Here is a 21,238-nt window from a genome sequence, read left to right as displayed (position 1 = left end):
TGGTTCCAAAAGCAGCCAGGTTGCAGAGCTTACTGCTGTGTACAAAGCCGTACAAATGGCTATCGAATATGATGTTAAGGAGTTTGTAATCATCACAGATTCTGATTATATTCGTAATAGCTTTGTGGAATATTTCCCCGGATGGAAAAGATCCAACATGATGAGAAGCAACAACAAGCCAGTCAAGCATGATAAGATGTTTTGTAAGATTGACGAGATGGTTACCACCCACGGTCTTACGATTTACTGGAAAAAAGTAAAGGGTCATTCAAAGTATCCAGGTATGGATAAAGAAGGGAATGACCTAGCAGATTCCCTCGCCAAACAAGCAGCCATTGACGGAGAAGTCTTTGACATTGATGATCTCATGGGAACTATCCAAGTGGATGCAATGACAAGGAGTCAGGCCCAACAGGGAACTGAAGCTAATGTGTTGCAATGGAGCCAAGATTCCCCTAGTGAGGATCTCATTGCGAGCCAGAGGGGGGATCCAGTTATTGGTATCTTTTATAACATTCAGGATCCACAGAATTGTCCCATAAATACGGAAGACTGTGATGGTAAGGAGGAGTTACGGATTTTGATGAAGGGTAAGTCCCAATTCTCATTACAGGATGGATTGCTGATAAGGACCTCAAAAAACGGTAACACGCAATGGGTAGTACCTAGAGTTGAGCGGACACCTGGATGTTCGGGTTCGAGAAGTTCGGCCGAACTTCCCGAAAATGTTCGGGTTCGGGATCCGAACCCGATCCGAACTTCGTCCCGAACCCGAACCCCATTGACTTCAACCCGAACTTTTCGGCACTAAAAAGGCTGTAAAACAGCCCAGGAAAGGGCTAGAGGGCTGCAAAAGGCAGCAACATGTAGGTAAATCCCCTGCAAACAAATTTGGATAGGGAAATGAATTAAAATAAAAATTAAATAAATAAAAATTAACCAAAATCAATTGGACAGAGGTCCCATAGCAGAGAATCTGGCTTCACGTCACCCACCACTGGAACAGTCCATTCTCAGATATTTAGGCCCCGGCACCCAGGCAGAGGAGAGAGGTCCCGTAACAGAGAATCTGTCTTCATGTCAGCAGAGAATCAATCTGCATGTCATAGCAAAGAATCAGGCTTCACGTGAGACACCACTGCAACAGTCCATTGTCATAAATTTAGGCCCAGCACCCAGGCAGAGGAGAGAGGTCCCGTAACAGACAATCTGGCTTCATGCCAGCAGAGAATTAGTCTGCATGTCATAGCAGAGAATCAGGCTTCACGTCAGCCACCACTGCAACAGTCCATTGGCATATATTTAGGCCTAGCACACAGGCAGAGCAGAGAGGTCCCGTAACAGACGATCTGGCTTCATGTCAGCAGAGAATCAGTCTTCATGTCATAGCAGAGAATCAGTTTTCATGTCATAGCAGAGAATCAGGCTTCACGTCACCCACCACTGTAAGAGTCCATTTTCATAAATTTAGGCCCAGCACCCAGGCAGAGGAGAGAGGTCCCGTAACAGACAATCTGGCTTCATGTCAGCAGAGAATCAGTCTTCATATCATAGCAGAGAATCAGGCTTCACGTCACCCACCACTGTACCAGTCCATTTTCATAAATTTAGGCCCAGCACCCAGGCAGAGGAGAGAGGTCCCGTAACAGACAATCTGGCTTCATGTCAGCAGAGAATCAGTCTGCATGTCATAGCAGAAAATCGGGCTTCACGTCAGCCACCACTGCAACAGTCCATTGTCATAAATTTAGGCCCAGCACCCAGGCAGAGGAGAGAGGTCCCGTAACAGACAATCTGGCTTCATGTCAGCAGAGAATCAGTCTGCATGTCATAGCAGAAAATCAGGCTTCACGTCAGCCACCACTGCAACAGTCCATTGTCAGATATTTAGGCCCAGCACCCAGGCAGAGGAGAGAGGTCCCGTAACAGAGAATCTGGCTTCATGTCAGCAGAGAATTAGTCTGCATGTCATAGCAGAGAATCAGGCTTCACGTCAGCCACCAATGCAACAGTCCATTGTCAGATATTTAGGCCCAGCACCCAGGCAGAGGAGAGAGGTCCCGTAACAGAGGATCTGGCTTCATGTCAGCAGAGAATCAGTCTGCATGTCATAGCAGAAAAACAGGCTTCACGTCAGCCACCACTGCAACAGTCCATTGTCAGATATTTAGGCCCAGCACACAGGCAGAGGAGAGAGGTCCCGTAACAGAGGATCTGGCTTCATGTCAGCAGAGAATCAGTCTGCATGTCATAGCAGAAAATCAGGCTTCACGTCAGCCACCACTGCAACAGTCTATTGTCATAAATTTAGGCCCAGCACCCAGGCAGAGGAGAGAGGTCCCGTAACAGAGAATCTGGCTTAATGTCAGCAGAGAATTAGTCTGCATGTCATAGCAGAGAATCAGGCTTCACGTCAGCCACCAATGCAACAGTCCATTGTCAGATATTTAGGCCCAGCACCCAGGCAGAGGAGAGAGGACCCGTAACAGAGGATCTGGCTTCATGTCAGCAGAGAATCAGTCTGCATGTCATAGCAGAAAATCAGGCTTCACGTCAGCCACCACTGCAACAGTCCATTGTCATAAATTTAGGCCCAGCACCCAGGCAGAGGAGAGAGGTCCCGTAACAGACAATCTGGCTTCATGTCAGCAGAGAATCAGTCTTCATATCATAGTAGAGAATCAGGCTTCACGTCACCCACCACTGTAAGAGTCCATTTTCATAAATTTAGGCCCAGCACCCAGGCAGAGGAGAGAGGTCCCGTAACAGACAATCTGGCTTCATGTCAGCAGAGAATTAGTCTGCATGTCATAGCAGAAAATCAGGCTTCACGTCAGCCACTACTGCAACAGTCCATTGGCATATATTTAGGCCCAGCACACAGGCAGAGGAGAGAGGTCCCGTAACAGAGGATCTGGCTTCATGTAAGCAGAGAATCAGTCTGCATGTCATAGCAGAAAATCAGGCTTCACGTCAGCTACCACTGCAACAGTCCATTGTCATAAATTTAGGCCCAGCACCCAGGCAGAGGAGAGAGGTCCTGTAACAGAGGATCTGGCTTCATGTCAGCAGAGAATCAGTCTTCATATCATAGCAGAGAATCAGGCTTCACGTCACCCACCACTGTACCAGTCCATTGTCATAAATTTAGGCCCAGCACCCAGGCAGAGGAGAGAGGTCCCGTAACAGAGAATCTGGCTTCATGTCAGCAGAGAATTAGTCTGCATGTCATAGCAGAGAATCAGGCTTCACGTCAGCCACCAATGCAACAGTCCATTGTCAGATATTTAGGCCCAGCACCCAGGCAGAGGAGAGAGGTCCCGTAACAGAGGATCTGGCTTCATGTCAGCAGAGAATCAGTCTGCATGTCATAGCAGAAAATCAGGCTTCACGTCAGCCACCACTGCAACAGTCCATTGTCATAAATTTAGGCCCAGCACCCAGGCAGAGGAGAGAGGTCCCTTAACAGACAATCTGGCTTCATGTCAGCAGAGAATCAGTCTTCATGTCATAGCAGAGAATCAGTCTTCATGTCATAGCAGAGAATCAGGCTTCACGTCACCCACCACTGTAAGAGTCCATTTTCATAAATTTAGGCCCAGCACCCAGGCAGAGGAGAGAGGTCCCATAACAGACAATCTGGCTTCATGTCAGCAGAGAATTAGTCTGCATGTCATAGCAGAAAATCAGGCTTCACGTCAGCCACCACTGCAATAGTCCATTGGCATATATTTAGGCCCAGCACACAGGCAGAGGAGAGAGGTCCCGTAACAGAGGATCTGGCTTCATAACAGCAGAGAATCAGTCTGCATGTCATAGCAGAAAATCAGGCTTCACGTCAGCCACCACTGCAACAGTCCATTGCCATAAATTTAGGCCCAGCACCCAGACAGAGGAGAGAGGTCCCGTAACAGACAATCTGGCTTCATGTCAGCAGAGAATCAGTCTGCATGTCATAGCAGAAAATCAGGCTTCACGTCAGCCACCACTGCAACAGTCCATTGTCAGATATTTAGGCCCAGCACCCAGGCATAGGAGAGAGGTCCCGTAACAGAGAATCTGGCTTCATGTCAGCAGATAATTAGTCTGCATGTCATAGCATAGAATCAGGCTTCACGTCAGCCACCAATGCAACAGTCCATTGTCAGATATTTAGGCCCAGCACCCAGGCAGAGGAGAGAGGTCCCGTAACAGAGGATCTGGCTTCATGTCAGCAGAGAATCAGTCTGCATGTCATAGCAGAAAATCAGGCTTCACATCAGCCACCACTGCAACAGTCCATTGTCATAAATTTAGGCCCAGCACCCAGGCAGAGGAGAGAGGTCCCATAACAGACAATCTGGCTTCATGCCAGCAGAGAATTAGTCTGCATGTCATAGCAGAGAATCAGGCTTCACGTCAGCCACCACTGCAACAGTCCATTGTCATAAATTTAGGCCCAGCACCCAGGCAGAGGAGAGAGGTCCCGTAACAGACAATCTGGCTTCATGTCAGCAGAGAATCAGTCTGCATGTCATAGCAGAAAATCAGGCTTCACGTCAGCCACCACTGCAACAGTCCATTGTCAGATATTTAGGCCCAGCACCCAGGCAGAGGAGAGAGGTCCCGTAACAGAGAATCTGGCTTCATGTCAGCAGAGAATCAGTCTGCATGTCATAGCAGAAAATCAGGCTTCACGTCAGCCACCACTGCAACAGTCCATTGTCAGATATTTAGGCCCAGCACCCAGGCATAGGAGAGAGGTCCCGTAACAGAGAATCTGGCTTCATGTCAGCAGATAATTAGTCTGCATGTCATAGCATAGAATCAGGCTGCATGTCATAGCAGACAATCAGAATTAGTCTGCATGTCATAGCAGAGAATCAGGCTTCACGTCAGCCACCAATGCAACAGTCCATTGTCAGATATTTAGGCCCAGCACCCAGGCAGAGGAGAGAGGTCCCGTAACAGAGGATCTGGCTTCATGTCAGCAGAGAATCAGTCTGCATGTCATAGCAGAAAATCAGGCTTCACGTCAGCCACCACTGCAACAGTCCATTGTCATAAATTTAGGCCCAGCACCCAGGCAGAGGAGAGAGGTCCCATAACAGACAATCTGGCTTCATGCCAGCAGAGAATTAGTCTGCATGTCATAGCAGAGAATCAGGCTTCACGTCAGCCACCACTGCAACAGTCCATTGTCATAAATTTAGGCCCAGCACCCAGGCAGAGGAGAGAGGTCCCGTAACAGACAATCTGGCTTCATGTCAGCAGAGAATCAGTCTGCATGTCATAGCAGAAAATCAGGCTTCACGTCAGCCACCACTGCAACAGTCCATTGTCAGATATTTAGGCCCAGCACCCAGGCAGAGGAGAGAGGTCCCGTAACAGAGAATCTGGCTTCATGTCAGCAGAGAATCAGTCTGCATGTCATAGCAGAAAATCAGGCTTCACGTCAGCCACCACTGCAACAGTCCATTGTCAGATATTTAGGCCCAGCACCCAGGCATAGGAGAGAGGTCCCGTAACAGAGAATCTGGCTTCATGTCAGCAGATAATTAGTCTGCATGTCATAGCATAGAATCAGGCTGCATGTCATAGCAGACAATCAGAATTAGTCTGCATGTCATAGCAGAGAATCAGGCTTCACGTCAGCCACCAATGCAACAGTCCATTGTCAGATATTTAGGCCCAGCACCCAGGCAGAGGAGAGAGGTCCCGTAACAGAGGATCTGGCTTCATGTCAGCAGAGAAAAAGTCTGCATGTCATAGCAGAAAATCAGGCTTCACGTCAGCCACCACTGCAACAGTCCATTGTCAGATATTTAGGCCCAGCACACAGGCAGAGGAGAGAGGTCCCGTAACAGAGGATCTGGCTTCATGTCAGCAGAGAATCAGTCTTCATGTCATAGCAGAGAATCAGTTTTCATGTCATAGCAGAGAATCAGGCTTCACGTCACCCACCACTGTAAGAGTCCATTTTCATAAATTTAGGCCCAGCACCCAGGCAGAGGAGAGAGGTCCCTTTAACAGACAATCTGGCTTCATGTCAGCAGAGAATCAGTCTTCATATCATAGCAGAGAATCAGGCTTCACGTCACCCACCACTGTAAGAGTCCATTTTCATAAATTTAGGCCCAGCACCCAGGCAGAGGAGAGAGGTCCCGTAACAGACAGACAATCTAGCTTCATGTCAGCAGAGAATTAGTCTGCATGTCATAGCAGAAAATCAGGCATCACGTCAGCCACCACTGCAACAGTCCATTGGCATATATTTAGGCCCAGCACACAGGCAGAGGAGAGAGGTCCCGTAACAGAGAATCTGGCTTCATGTCAGCAGAGAATTAGTCTGCATGTCATAGCAGAGAATCAGGCTTCACGTCAGCCACCAATGCAACAGTCCATTGTCAGATATTTAGGCCCAGCACCCAGGCAGAGGAGAGAGGTCCCGTAACAGAGGATCTGGCTTCATGTCAGCAGAGAATCAGTCTGCATGTCATAGCAGAAAATCAGGCTTCACGTCAGCCACCACTGCAACAGTCCATTGTCATAAATTTAGGCCCAGCACCCAGGCAGAGGAGAGAGGTCCCGTAACAGAGGATCTGGCTTCATGTCAGCAGAGAATCAGTCTTCATATCATAGCAGAGAATCAGGCTTCACGTCACCCACCACTGTACCAGTCCATTGTCATAAATTTAGGCCCAGCACCCAGGCAGAGGAGAGAGGTCCCGTAACAGAGAATCTGGCTTCATGTCAGCAGAGAATTAGTCTGCATGTCATAGCAGAGAATCAGGCTTCACGTCAGCCACCAATGCAACAGTCCATTGTCAGATATTTAGGCCCAGCACCCAGGCAGAGGAGAGAGGTCCCGTAATAGAGGATCTGGCTTCATGTCAGCAGAGAATCAGTCTGCATGTCATAGCAGAAAATCAGGCTTCACGTCAGCCACCACTGCAACAGTCCATTGTCATAAATTTAGGCCCAGCACCCAGGCAGAGGAGAGAGGTCCCGTAACAGACAATCTGGCTTCATGTCAGCAGAGAATTAGTCTGCATGTCATAGCAGAAAATCAGGCTTCACGTCAGCCACCACTGCAACAGTCCATTGGCATATATTTAGGCCCAGCACACAGGCAGAGGAGAGAGGTCCCGTAACAGAGGATCTGGCTTCATGTCAGCAGAGAATCAGTCTGCATGTCATAGCAGAAAATCAGGCTTCACGTCAGCCACCACTGCAACAGTCCATTGTCATAAATTTAGGCCCAGCACCCAGGCAGAGGAGAGAGGTCCCGTAACAGAGGATCTCGCTTCATGTCAGCAGAGAATCAGTCTTCATATCATAGCAGAGAATCAGGCTTCACGTCACCCACCACTGTACCAGTCCATTTTCATAAATTTAGGCCCAGCACCCAGGCAGAGGAGAGAGGTCCCGTAACAGACAATCTGGCTTCATGTCAGCAGAGAATCAGTCTTCATATCATAGCAGAGAATCAGGCTTCACGTCACCCATCACTGTAAGAGTCCATTTTCATAAATTTAGGCCCAGCACCCAGGCAGAGGAGAGAGGTCCCGTAACAGACAATCTGGCTTCATGTCAGCAGAGAATCAGTCTTCATGTCATAGCAGAGAATCAGTCTTCATGTCATAGCAGAGAATCAGGCCTCACGTCACCCACCACTGTAAGAGTCCATTTTCATAAATTTAGGCCCAGCACCCAGGCAGAGGAGAGAAGTCTCGTAACAGACAATCTGGCTTCATGTCAGCAGAGAATCAGTCTTCATATCATAGCAGAGAATCAGGCTTCACGTCACCCACCACTGTAAGAGTCCATTTTCATAAATTTAGGCCCAGCACCCAGGCAGAGGAGAGAGGTCCCGTAACAGACAATCTGGCTTCATGTCAGCAGAGAATTAGCCTGCATGTCATAGCAGAAAATCAGGCTTCACGTCAGCCACCACTGCAACAGTCCATTGGCATATATTTAGGCCCAGCACACAGGCAGAGGAGAGAGGTCCCGTAACAGAGGTTTTGGCTTCATGTCAGCAGAGAATCAGTCTGCATGTCATAGCAGAAAATCAGGCTTCACGTCAGCCACCACTGCAACAGTCCATTGTCATAAATTTAGGCCCAGCACCCAGGCAGAGGAGAGAGGTCCCGTAACAGAGAATCTGGCTTCATGTCAGCAGAGAATCAGTCTTCATATCATAGCAGAGAATCAGGCTTCACGTCACCCACCACTGTACCAGTCCATTTTCATAAATTTAGGCCCAGCACCCAGGCAGAGGAGAGAGGTCCTGTTACAGACAATCTGGCTTCATGTCAGCAGAGAATCAGTCTTCATATCATAGCAGAGAATCAGGCTTCACGTCACCCATCACTGTAAGAGTCCATTTTCATAAATTTAGGCCCAGCACCCAGGCAGAGGAGAGAGGTCCCGTAACAGACAATCTGGCTTCATGTCAGCAGAGAATCAGTCTTCATGTCATAGCAGAGAATCAGTCTTCATGTCATAGCAGAGAATCAGTCTTCATGTCATAGCAGAGAATCAGTCTTCATGTCATAGCAGAGAATCAGGCTTCACGTCACCCACCACTGAATGACCCTATGTGCACCTTGAATATTATATACCCTTTTAGGGATAGATTTCAAATAGCTCTGATATAGCAGAAACCACTAAATTATGAAATTGCTAAATTGGGAATTGTATTTCAACCCTGAACAAAAAATGTGCTTTGACGGACACTAAATAACTTGCCCAGCCACAACAGTACAGCGGTAACGACAGATTTAGCGGGATATAAATTTGAGGCCTAGTATTTAGGCGCTGGGTGACCGGTATGGATTTAGTGACAGAATTAGACTTGGAAATGCACAGTAGCGTGTGTGAAAAGTTATTCTGAATGACCCTATGTGCACCTTGAATATTATATACCCTTTTAGGGATAGATTTCAAATAGCTCTGATATAGCAGAAACCACTAAATTATGAAATTGCTAAATTGGGAATTGTATTTCAACCCTGAACAAAAAATGTGCTTTGACGGACACTAAATAACTTGCCCAGCCACAACAGTACAGCGGTAACGACAGATTTAGCGGGATATAAATTTGAGGCCTAGTATTTAGGCGCTGGGTGACCGGTATGGATTTACTGACAGAATTAGACTGGGATATGGCCAAAAAATAACGACACTATTGCTGGTTAAATGCACTTGGTGCGGCAGCCTAAAAACAGTGAGCAATTGAATTTCAGCAGCTCAATGATGCACAGCTGCAGATCGATCGATTAATCAAGTCCTTTGGAGGAGTTAATCTGCCTAATCTCGCCCTACTGTCGCAGCCGCAACCTCTCCCTACGCTAATCAGAGCAGAGTGACGGGCGGCGCTATGTGACTCCAGCTTAAATAGAGGCTGGGTCACATGGTGCTCTGGCCAATCACAGCCATGCCAATAGTAGGCATGGCTGTGACGGCCTCTTGGGGCAAGTAGTATGACGCTTGTTGATTGGCTGCTTTGCAGCCTTTCAAAAAGCGCCAAGAAAGTGTCACAAAAGCGCCAAGAAAGCGACGAACACCGAACCCGAACCCGGACTTTTACGAAAATGTCTGGGTTCGGGTCCGTGTCACGGACACCCCAAAATTCGGTACGAACCCGAACTATACAGTTCGAGTTCGCTCATCCCTAGTAGTACCCACAGCGTATCGAGGTCTGATGCTACAACATGCCTATGATGCCCCAACAGCTGGACATCGAGGTGAGGAACTAACATACGAGTTTTTACGGGACTACGATTACTGGCCGCATATGTTACAAGACGTGCAAACATATTGTCAAGGATGTCTAATATGCTCTCAATTCCAGCCACAAGGACCCACTCATCGGGCACCACTGATGAAAAGGGGGATGTCCATACCATGGTCAGACATCCAAATTGATTTCATTGGACCAGTAACCACATCATCAAAAGGCAACAGATACATGTTAACCGTAACTTGTTTGTTCACAAAATGGGTAGAATGTTTGCCATGCAAAACATGCAGTTCAAGTGTATGTGCATCTCTGCTCATTAACCACATATTCTCCAGGTTTGGTCTTCCCCAACGCATCGAGTCCGATCGTGGAAGTCATTTTACTAGTGAAGTGATGACAAAGATGTGGGAAATACTGGGGGGTAAAAAGGAAGCTGCATATAGCTTATCGGCCAGCCTCTAGTGGTGGAGTGGAGCGCTACAACCAATCCATTGTGAACGTTCTAAAAAAAATTGTCAATGAATCCGGTAAAGACTGGGATGTCAAGTTGCCTTTGGTTCTTATGGCCATCAGGGCCACCCCAAGCGCAGCAACCAAACTTTCTCCCTTCGAGATTATCACAGGAAGGATATTTATTATACAGGACAACAGATCATAATTTGATAAATGCTACAACATTGCATCAATATGTGGAAAATTTACGCAAGCACCTTCAGCATGCTTTTGCGTTTGCCCAGAAGAATATAGAGAAAGCCGTAGTGAGTGCTAAAACATACTACGATCTGAAAACTACTCAGAAGGAGTATCAAATTTCCGATCAGGTTTATCTCTATAACTTTGCTTCATGGAAAGGACCTTATGTCATTATTGAAAAGTTGTCACCAGTGGTATACAAGATAAAATCCCTAAGGGGGATGAATTTGTGGAAAAATGGGTACACATTAACCAATTACGTGTTTGTCATCCTAGCTCACGACTTCGAGAGATAGAAGGAGTCTGAGGAGGAGAGGTGAAGAGATTTTACAGTTCCAGCTAAAGCCGAAAATTAGGATTGGTATTGTATGAACAAACGTGTATACTAACCCATCCTCACATGTGTTTCCTCTATAACTAAACATCTCTTAACTAACCTCTAAAACAAGGAACTTACCCTGTTCAAGAAAAGAACCTATGCCGGGGGCGGAGCTAGCGCCGGACAGGAATGGACGTGCGTGCCTGAGCTCTGCAACTCAGACCCGGCTCCACAGCGGCTAACTTAAGCACCTTGGCTCAGAACATGGGTAAAATTGGTCAGCAAAGATCGGGGGACTCGTCCCTATCGCACAAGCAGACCTCAAACTGCGGGAACATGGACAAATTTGTAAAAAAGGCGGCGGCAGTATATGCGGCAAGAGAAACAAAGATGGCGCCGGATCCCCACAAGGAAACTGAGGAGAGTGATTCAGAGCTCCTAGCCGATGGCAGCGATGCGGAAGATCTGAGACGCCGTAAAAATCTTCCGATCTCCAGAAAATACCTTGACTCAGCCCTACAAAGAGCGATGGAGCCTCTGGTGAGCGAGCTGTCCTCCCTCAGGCAAGACGTTAGGCACGTGGGCGGCAGGGTGGAGGCCCTTGAATCTAATCAGGCCGCAATCCTGGAATACCAGATGGCCACTACCAAAAGCCTACAAAACTGCCAGTCACATCTCAACGATATGTTCAACGCTCTGGAAGACCAGGAAAACCGGGGGAGAAGGAACAACCTCCGTTTTAGAGGGGTCCCTGAAACAGAATCCCCACAGGACTCTGCTGAAATAGTTAAGGGGATATGCGCTGGTCTTCTGGGCCCAGAAAGATCCACAGCAATTATTATTGAACGGGCTCACAGGGCCATGCGCCCAAAACCCAAAGGCAATGAGCCCCCTCGAGATATTATTTGTTGCTTTCTACATTTCCAAGATAAGGAGGCTGTAATCAATACAGCAAGGGCGCCGAACGGTGTGAAACACAATGGGGTGCCTATAAGCATTTTTCAAGATTTGGCCCCTATGACCCTACAGAAAAGGAGATCCGTTAAACCACTTACAGATTGGCTCCGGAACCATAAGATTCTGTACCGCTGGCAATTTCCTTTCGGATTAGCCTTCTCGTTCCAAGGCAGGAGAATCACTATTAAATCTCACCAAGACTTGGGACCTGCATTTGATATCCTGGACATTGCTCCCATGGAAATCGAGGACTGGGACACAGTACAAGATCTTGCGCTACTACCGGAGCTCCCCAGGATCCTACCCTTTGAAGTGAGAGGCACACCTAAAGCCCAAAGACAGAAGGAAAAGAAGAGGAACCAAACCCTCACCCCAAGACGTATCCCTACAGATGTCGCTTGAAGCATGAGAAAGTGATCTGGACATTTTTTCTGCCGAACCGCTCCTCATGCTGAGTATATGGGGCAATACCCTCGTCTTATGTCTTTTCCTTCTCTTCATCTCCACTTACTCCCTTCAATACGATATGTAATCCTTCACTATCCTCTATTCCCCCCCTATACGTTTTAAACAGTATCTGATGGTGCTCCCAGCTATACATTTCCTCTGTCCTTTCTTAAGAATGCGATGTCTTATTGTGTAGTCACTCTGATTAGTTCAGCAGTGAATTCGGCTAGAAATAGGATCTCCAAATTGGGGGATCATGGATAGCAGTCAGTGACAATAGGTGTTACCCCTGACCTCACGGTGCCTCTGTGCTGTGATGTGTATGCGACGATCCAGTGTGAGGCCGGTGGTACACTTTTGCATTTATTCGCATAGCCCAACATATTTTATGCTGTTTTACGTTCGCATCCAGTCGCTGTATTATTATGCGCATGTCGTCCGTATACCTTATTATAGATACCTCCTTTTAGTTTAGTTTAAGACGTCTCGGATGACACTTCAAGGTCCTGGGTGCTACTCTCGGCTTTATGGGCAGGAGTACCGATTATTCCTGTAAGTGGGGGCTTGCATTTAGTCAACGGCTTGCTCCTATAAATTTTTCGCATGGAACACGATATTTGGCCTGTACACCCAGCGGCCCGGGGAACATGGGTATGTTAATTTTAAGAAGTCATATACTGACGCTATCCTTAGAGCACTGTAGATCTTACCTGTAACCAGGGATTCCGGATGGCGCTCTCAGCTGAGTTATGCTCCTGGACTCGCGCTTGCGTGCGATGATTCAGGGTACACCCGAAAGCTTAGAGATACTTCCATCCGCACCGCGCATGCCCCTGACTTGAAAGGTCTCAGCGGCCTCGCATTTATGTTCGGTTATGTTCAATATATGATGAATCTACCTTTAGGCACCAGAGTTACCGATGCTGGAGTCTCGCCGGGACTCCCGTCGTCAGTTAAAGGAGCTCCCGATTGCACTCTGTCTCCGTGCGGCTTATTTATGCGAGGATTCTGAGTGTAGTTGGCAGCACAGAATTGTACCCCTCCTGATTTCTTTTGTCTTGCCCTAAATTTGCTTAGCAGCTTAAACTTTTAGTTCCGCTTTAATTAAACTAAGATTCTTCAATATGCCCATTAATAAGGTTAGGGCTGTGCAGTCACTATTCTGTTACGAAGCGTCCCCAAATTGGTATCCAGACATTCTAGGTGACTAACCTGACGCAGCAATTCATCTGTACTTACCTCCCTATATGCAGTTGTGTTGCGGGTCCAGTGGTTCCCCCCATTTATATTCACATAGCCCAAGTTATCTTATATCTACACCCAGCGGACCTATATCTACAAATACGCCACTATAAGTGACCACATATTGTCCAGCGGCCCTAGATCTATAGTCTCAATTTCTCAGCGATGGGGAGGAACCCAGGTGTAAATAACGCTCTATTAACGCAATGGCTCAACCACCCAGGGTTATGCTCTACTAATGGGAGAATTGATCCTGGGTAATATAAACACGTCATACCTAGTTCTACTCTATCTCATGGTCTATTAGATGTAACTCTCGGGCTAAGCCGACCTCTATAGTGGTGAGCCGGGTCTATAAATGGCAATCGCCACTCCCCCCCCCACCTGATCAGGCATTCAAGACTAACTTAGAATGACCCAGATAGTTCTTTTTTTGTTCAATTTCTATTTGTTCTTTTTTGTTCAATACAGGTTTTTCAGTATCCAGTGCTGCATCCATCCGTGGCGAGCCTCTGCCTTTATGAGACAACGTCTCTTGGTTCATACGACTCACTCAAAAGCTAAGTACGCTGACCGTCTCATGTCCCCTGAACGTACGAACGGGGATTATTTGCGTTGCTCTGCCTCTCCTCGTCACCCCCATAATGGCTGTTGGCATTGCCTCTTATAATGTTAAAGGCTGCAACTCGCCTTCTAAGCGGAGCCAGGTTTTCGGGGTGTTGAGGAAAGGCAAGGCGAACGTAATTTTCTTACAAGAAACCCATTTCAAATCTCAACATTTCCCCAACTTATCCTTCTCATATTACCCTACTTGGTTCCACTGTGGTTCCCCCAAATCCAATTCTAAAGGGGTCAGCATCGGCTTTCAGAGTAAGCTGCCTTTTATCCTTGATGCCCAGCTATGTGATCCTGAGGGTCGTTACATTATGATTAAAGGGAAAATAGGCCAACACCTATACACCTTTGTAAACATCTACGCTCCAAATAGCCGTCAGATCCCCTGGCTTAAATCAATCTTATTAAAAGTAGATTCTTTTAGAGATGGCATAACAGTAGTTGGGGGAGACTTGAATCTGGTGTTAAACCCTTTTATTGACTCTTCCTCACACAAATCAGCTCAATCTCAGAGAGGTATCCGTTCCCTATTGAGATCTCTAGCCAAAGCCCATCTAATAGATGTCTGGCGTACCATACATCCAGAATCTAGAGACTACACTTTCTATTCTTCACTTCACAGATCGTATCAACGTCTAGACTACCTATTTATCTCAAAAGAGCATTTACACCTTTGTGCCAGAACTGATATAGGATCCATAATCCTTTCGGATCATGCTCCCATATATTTGCACATGAAATCCCCCCCTAACCATAAATCCTCTAGCCACTGGCGATTTAACGAACAGCTCACTAGCATTCCGTCCACTAAAATTAAACTGAAGGGACTTCTTGAAGAATTTTTTAAGATAAACTGTACCCCTGAGGTATCGCCACAAATTGTTTGGGACGCCCACAAAGCTTTCATAAGGGGTCAATGTATTAGTTTGGGCGCTCACCTTAAAAAAGAAAGACAAAAACAGCTAGACACCCTTTATGAGAAAGTCAGTCAGCTGGAAAGTGCCCATAAAAAATCCCAACTGGAATCACATTTACTGGAACTCTCTGCAAGCAGGGCTGCCATCAAAAACCTACTGAATATAGCTTCTGCTAAACTGTATTTGCACTCCCAGTATAAAATATTTGCTCACGGGAATAAAGCTTCAAGATACATGATGTCCAGAATTAAACGTAGGAAGCTGAATAATTATATACATAAACTGAGGACCCCAGAGGGTTCTTTAACCTTCGAGACAAGTGAGATTGCTTCCCTATTTAGGGACTATTATGAATCTCTTTACAATATCAATTCCTCGCAATACTCCTCGGGTGATACGGTTATCCCTCCATTGCTAACTTCGTATCTCGGTGACCTCTCCCTCCCCTCTCTCTCGGATCAGGATAAAATTCACTTAGCTTCTCCATTCACATCTGACGAACTCCTACAAGCTATTAAAAATTCCCCGAAAGGAAAAAGCCCCGGCCCGGATGGATTCCCGATACCCTACTACATCGCCTTCCATGAAGTTCTAATCCCGCACCTTATCCCAATATACAACAATGCATTACAAGGTAATCCACTTTCAACGGATATGACCAGAGCTCACATAACTTTAATTCCCAAGGAGGGTAAAGATCATTCTTTGTGTCCTAACTACAGACCCATTTCTCTTCTTAATATTGATTTAAAACTGTTGGCAAAGATGCTTGCGAATAGGTTATCACAATATCTCCCTGCTTTGATACATAGAGACCAAGTGGGTTTCGTGAAAAATAGAGAAGGGAAAGATAACACGGCCCGTGTTCTAAACATTATACATTACGTTAAGAGGAAAGGCCTCCCTCTGGTCCTTCTCAGCACAGATGCTGAGAAGGCATTTGATCGAGTTAATTGGCCCTTCATGTATGCGGCGCTGCAGTCCCGTAATATCCCCTTCCCCTTTATAGCAGCAATTAAAGCAATGTACCAGCATGCCTCGGCCTCCATTAGGGTCAATGATACCTTATCTGAGTCTTTTAGAATCAGTAATGGAACCAGACAAGGCTGCCCCTTATCCCCCCTCTTGTTTGTCCTCGCTTTAGAACCCTTCCTACAGACCATTCGGTTAGACTCCGACATCCTGGGAATTAAGTTGGGAGACCAACAACACAAAATAGCCGCTTTCGCGGACGATCTGTTACTGATAATAACTAATCCTGCAATAGCCCTCCCCAAAATCTATAGCCATTTGGAGACGTATGGTTCACTCTCTAACTTCAAAGTGAATCATAGTAAATCACTTATTATCGCTACTAGCAGACTAGCAGAAGATCTAGCGTCCCTTGATACTCCCACACTCTCATGGTTTGGAAGGAAAAACCTATTAATGTCACTTATTATCCCTAAACTTACTTACCTCCAACAAACTTTACCAATCCCCGTCCCTTCCACATACTACTCCAAACTTAAATCCATGTTCCGGTCTTTTATATGGTGTAAGAAGAAGGCCAGAATGTCTTATAAATCCCTTTCATACCCGAGAGAGAGGGGAGGAATAGCGTTGCCAGACCCCAAAATTTATGGTAGAGCTATCCTACTCACTAGAGTAGTTGACTGGTTGACTACCCCCAAACATAAATCGTGGGTCCCTATGGAGGCAGCAATCCTGGGACTCCCGTTTAGAGCGGCTCTTCTGGGACGCATGTCACCACTGCCCCCCCATCCGGATATCACACCGATTATGAAAGCACCGATTATGTTTTACGTTCGCATCCAGTCGCTGTATTATTATGCGCATGTCGTCCGTATACCTTATTATAGATACCTCCTTTTAGTTTAGTTTAAGACGTCTCGGATGACACTTCAAGGTCCTGGGTGCTACTCTCGGCTTTATGGGCAGGAGTACCGATTATTCCTGTAAGTGGGGGCTTGCATTTAGTCAACGGCTTGCTCCTATAAATTTTTCGCATGGAACACGATATTTGGCCTGTACACCCAGCGGCCCGGGGAACATGGGTATGTTAATTTTAAGAAGTCATATACTGACGCTATCCTTAGAGCACTGTAGATCTTACCTGTAACCAGGGATTCCGGACGGCGCTCTCAGCTGAGTTATGCTCCTGGACTCGCGCTTGCGTGCGATGATTCAGGGTACACCCGAAAGCTTAGAGATACTTCCATCCGCACCGCGCATGCCCCTGACTTGAAAGGTCTCAGCGGCCTCGCATTTATGTTCGGTTATGTTCAATATATGATGAATCTACCTTTAGGCACCAGAGTTACCGATGCTGGAGTCTCGCCGGGACTCCCGTCGTCAGTTAAAGGAGCTCCCGATTGCACTCTGTCTCCGTGCGGCTTATTTATGCGAGGATTCTGAGTGTAGTTGGCAGCAGAGAATTGTACCCCTCCTGATTTCTTTTGTCTTGCCCTAAATTTGCTTAGCAGCTTAAACTTTTAGTTCCGCTTTAATTAAACTAAGATTCTTCAATATGCCCATTAATAAGGTTAGGGCTGTGCAGTCACTATTCTGTTACGAAGCGTCCCCAAATTGGTATCCAGACATTCTAGGTGACTAACCTGACGCAGCAATTCATCTGTACTTACCTCCCTATATGCAGTTGTGTTGCGGGTCCAGTGGTTCCCCCCATTTATATTCACATAGCCCAAGTTATCTTATATCTACACCCAGCGGACCTATATCTACAAATACGCCACTATAAGTGACCACATATTGTCCAGCGGCCCTAGATCTATAGTCTCAATTTCTCAGCGATGGGGAGGAACCCAGGTGTAAATAACGCTCTATTAACGCAATGGCTCAACCACCCAGGGTTATGCTCTACTAATGGGAGAATTGATCCTGGGTAATATAAACACGTCATACCTAGTTCTACTCTATCTCATGGTCTATTAGATGTAACTCTCGGGCTAAGCCGACCTCTATAGTGGTGAGCCGGGTCTATAAATGGCAATCGCCACTTCCCCCCCCACCTGATCAGGCATTCAAGACTAACTTAGAATGACCCAGATAGTTCTTTTTTTGTTCAATTTCTATTTGTTCTTTTTTGTTCAATACAGGTTTTTCAGTATCCAGTGCTGCATCCATCCGTGGCGAGCCTCTGCCTTTATGAGACAACGTCTCTTGGTTCATACGACTCACTCAAAAGCTAAGTACGCTGACCGTCTCATGTCCCCTGAACGTACGAACAGGGATTATTTGCGTTGCTCTGCCTCTCCTCGTCACCCCCATAATGGCTGTTGGCATTGCCTCTTATAATGTTAAAGGCTGCAACTCGCCTTCTAAGCGGAGCCAGGTTTTCGGGGTGTTGAGGAAAGGCAAGGCGAACGTAATTTTCTTACAAGAAACCCATTTCAAATCTCAACATTTCCCCAACTTATCCTTCTCATATTACCCTACTTGGTTCCACTGTGGTTCCCCCAAATCCAATTCTAAAGGGGTCAGCATCGGCTTTCAGAGTAAGCTGCCTTTTATCCTTGATGCCCAGCTATGTGATCCTGAGGGTCGTTACATTATGATTAAAGGGAAAATAGGCCAACACCTATACACCTTTGTAAACATCTACGCTCCAAATAGCCGTCAGATCCCCTGGCTTAAATCAATCTTATTAAAAGTAGATTCTTTTAGAGATGGCATAACAGTAGTTGGGGGAGACTTGAATCTGGTGTTAAACCCTTTTATTGACTCTTCCTCACACAAATCAGCTCAATCTCAGAGAGGTATCCGTTCCCTATTGAGATCTCTAGCCAAAGCCCATCTAATAGATGTCTGGCGTACCATACATCCAGAATCTAGAGACTACACTTTCTATTCTTCACTTCACAGATCGTATCAACGTCTAGACTACCTATTTATCTCAAAAGAGCATTTACACCTTTGTGCCAGAACTGATATAGGATCCATAATCCTTTCGGATCATGCTCCCATATATTTGCACATGAAATCCCCCCCTAACCATAAATCCTCTAGCCACTGGCGATTTAACGAACAGCTCACTAGCATTCCGTCCACTAAAATTAAACTGAAGGGACTTCTTGAAGAATTTTTTAAGATAAACTGTACCCCTGAGGTATCGCCACAAATTGTTTGGGACGCCCACAAAGCTTTCATAAGGGGTCAATGTATTAGTTTGGGCGCTCACCTTAAAAAAGAAAGACAAAAACAGCTAGACACCCTTTATGAGAAAGTCAGTCAGCTGGAAAGTGCCCATAAAAAATCCCAACTGGAATCACATTTACTGGAACTCTCTGCAAGCAGGGCTGCCATCAAAAACCTACTGAATATAGCTTCTGCTAAACTGTATTTGCACTCCCAGTATAAAATATTTGCTCACGGGAATAAAGCTTCAAGATACATGATGTCCAGAATTAAACGTAGGAAGCTGAATAATTATATACATAAACTGAGGACCCCAGAGGGTTCTTTAACCTTCGAGACAAGTGAGATTGCTTCCCTATTTAGGGACTATTATGAATCTCTTTACAATATCAATTCCTCGCAATACTCCTCGGGTGATACGGTTATCCCTCCATTGCTAACTTCGTATCTCGGTGACCTCTCCCTCCCCTCTCTCTCGGATCAGGATAAAATTCACTTAGCTTCTCCATTCACATCTGACGAACTCCTACAAGCTATTAAAAATTCCCCGAAAGGAAAAAGCCCCGGCCCGGATGGATTCCCGATACCCTACTACATCGCCTTCCATGAAGTTCTAATCCCGCACCTTATCCCAATATACAACAATGCATTACAAGGTAATCCACTTTCAACGGATATGACCAGAGCTCACATAACTTTAATTCCCAAGGAGGGTAAAGATCATTCTTTGTGTCCTAACTACAGACCCATTTCTCTTCTTAATATTGATTTAAAACTGTTGGCAAAGATGCTTGCGAATAGGTTATCACAATATCTCCCTGCTTTGATACATAGAGACCAAGTGGGTTTCGTGAAAAATAGAGAAGGGAAAGATAACACGGCCCGTGTTCTAAACATTATACATTACGTTAAGAGGAAAGGCCTCCCTCTGGTCCTTCTCAGCACAGATGCTGAGAAGGCATTTGATCGAGTTAATTGGCCCTTCATGTATGCGGCGCTGCAGTCCCGTAATATCCCCTTCCCCTTTATAGCAGCAATTAAAGCAATGTACCAGCATGCCTCGGCCTCCATTAGGGTCAATGATACCTTATCTGAGTCTTTTAGAATCAGTAATGGAACCAGACAAGGCTGCCCCTTATCCCCCCTCTTGTTTGTCCTCGCTTTAGAACCCTTCCTACAGACCATTCGGTTAGACTCCGACATCCTGGGAATTAAGTTGGGAGACCAACAACACAAAATAGCCGCTTTCGCGGACGATCTGTTACTGATAATAACTAATCCTGCAATAGCCCTCCCCAAAATCTATAGCCATTTGGAGACGTATGGTTCACTCTCTAACTTCAAAGTGAATCATAGTAAATCACTTATTATCGCTACGGGACTTGGAAAATCCTTGAAGTCACGTTTGGAAGCGGATTCGCCATTCAACTGGTCCTCCCCTGTCTTGACTTATTTAGGTATAAAAATGAATATGGATCCCAGTCAACTCTTTAATCTTAACTATATCCCTCTTCAAAATAAACTAGCAGAAGATCTAGCGTCCCTTGATACTCCCACACTCTCATGGTTTGGAAGGAAAAACCTATTAATGTCACTTATTATCCCTAAACTTACTTACCTCCAACAAACTTTACCAATCCCCGTCCCTTCCACATACTACTCCAAACTTAAATCCATGTTCCGGTCTTTTATATGGTGTAAGAAGAAGGCCAGAATGTCTTATAAATCCCTTTCATACCCGAGAGAGAGGGGAGGAATAGCGTTGCCAGACCCCAAAATTTATGGTAGAGCTATCCTACTCACTAGAGTAGTTGACTGGTTGACTACCCCCAAACATAAATCGTGGGTCCCTATGGAGGCAGCAATCCTGGGACTCCCGTTTAGAGCGGCTCTTCTGGGACGCATGTCACCACTGCCCCCCCATCCGGATATCACACCGATTATGAAAGCCTCATTGAACGCTTGGTATACCTTGCAGAAATCACCTTTGTGCTCCCCACTTCCTTCCCCGGTACTTACAATAGAGGACATTTTTCATCTAGCACCACAGGCCCTACAGAATAGCATACCCACTGACATTGTTCGGTCAAAGGTGAAACTGACGGACCTCTTTAAAGATGGTGAATTACTTACCATAAATGAAATGGGTGATCTTCTACACAG

Source organism: Bufo gargarizans, chromosome 3, assembly GCF_014858855.1.
Source record: "Bufo gargarizans isolate SCDJY-AF-19 chromosome 3, ASM1485885v1, whole genome shotgun sequence".
Lineage (NCBI taxonomy): Eukaryota > Metazoa > Chordata > Amphibia > Anura > Bufonidae > Bufo > Bufo gargarizans.
This window is presented reverse-complemented; position numbering follows the sequence as displayed.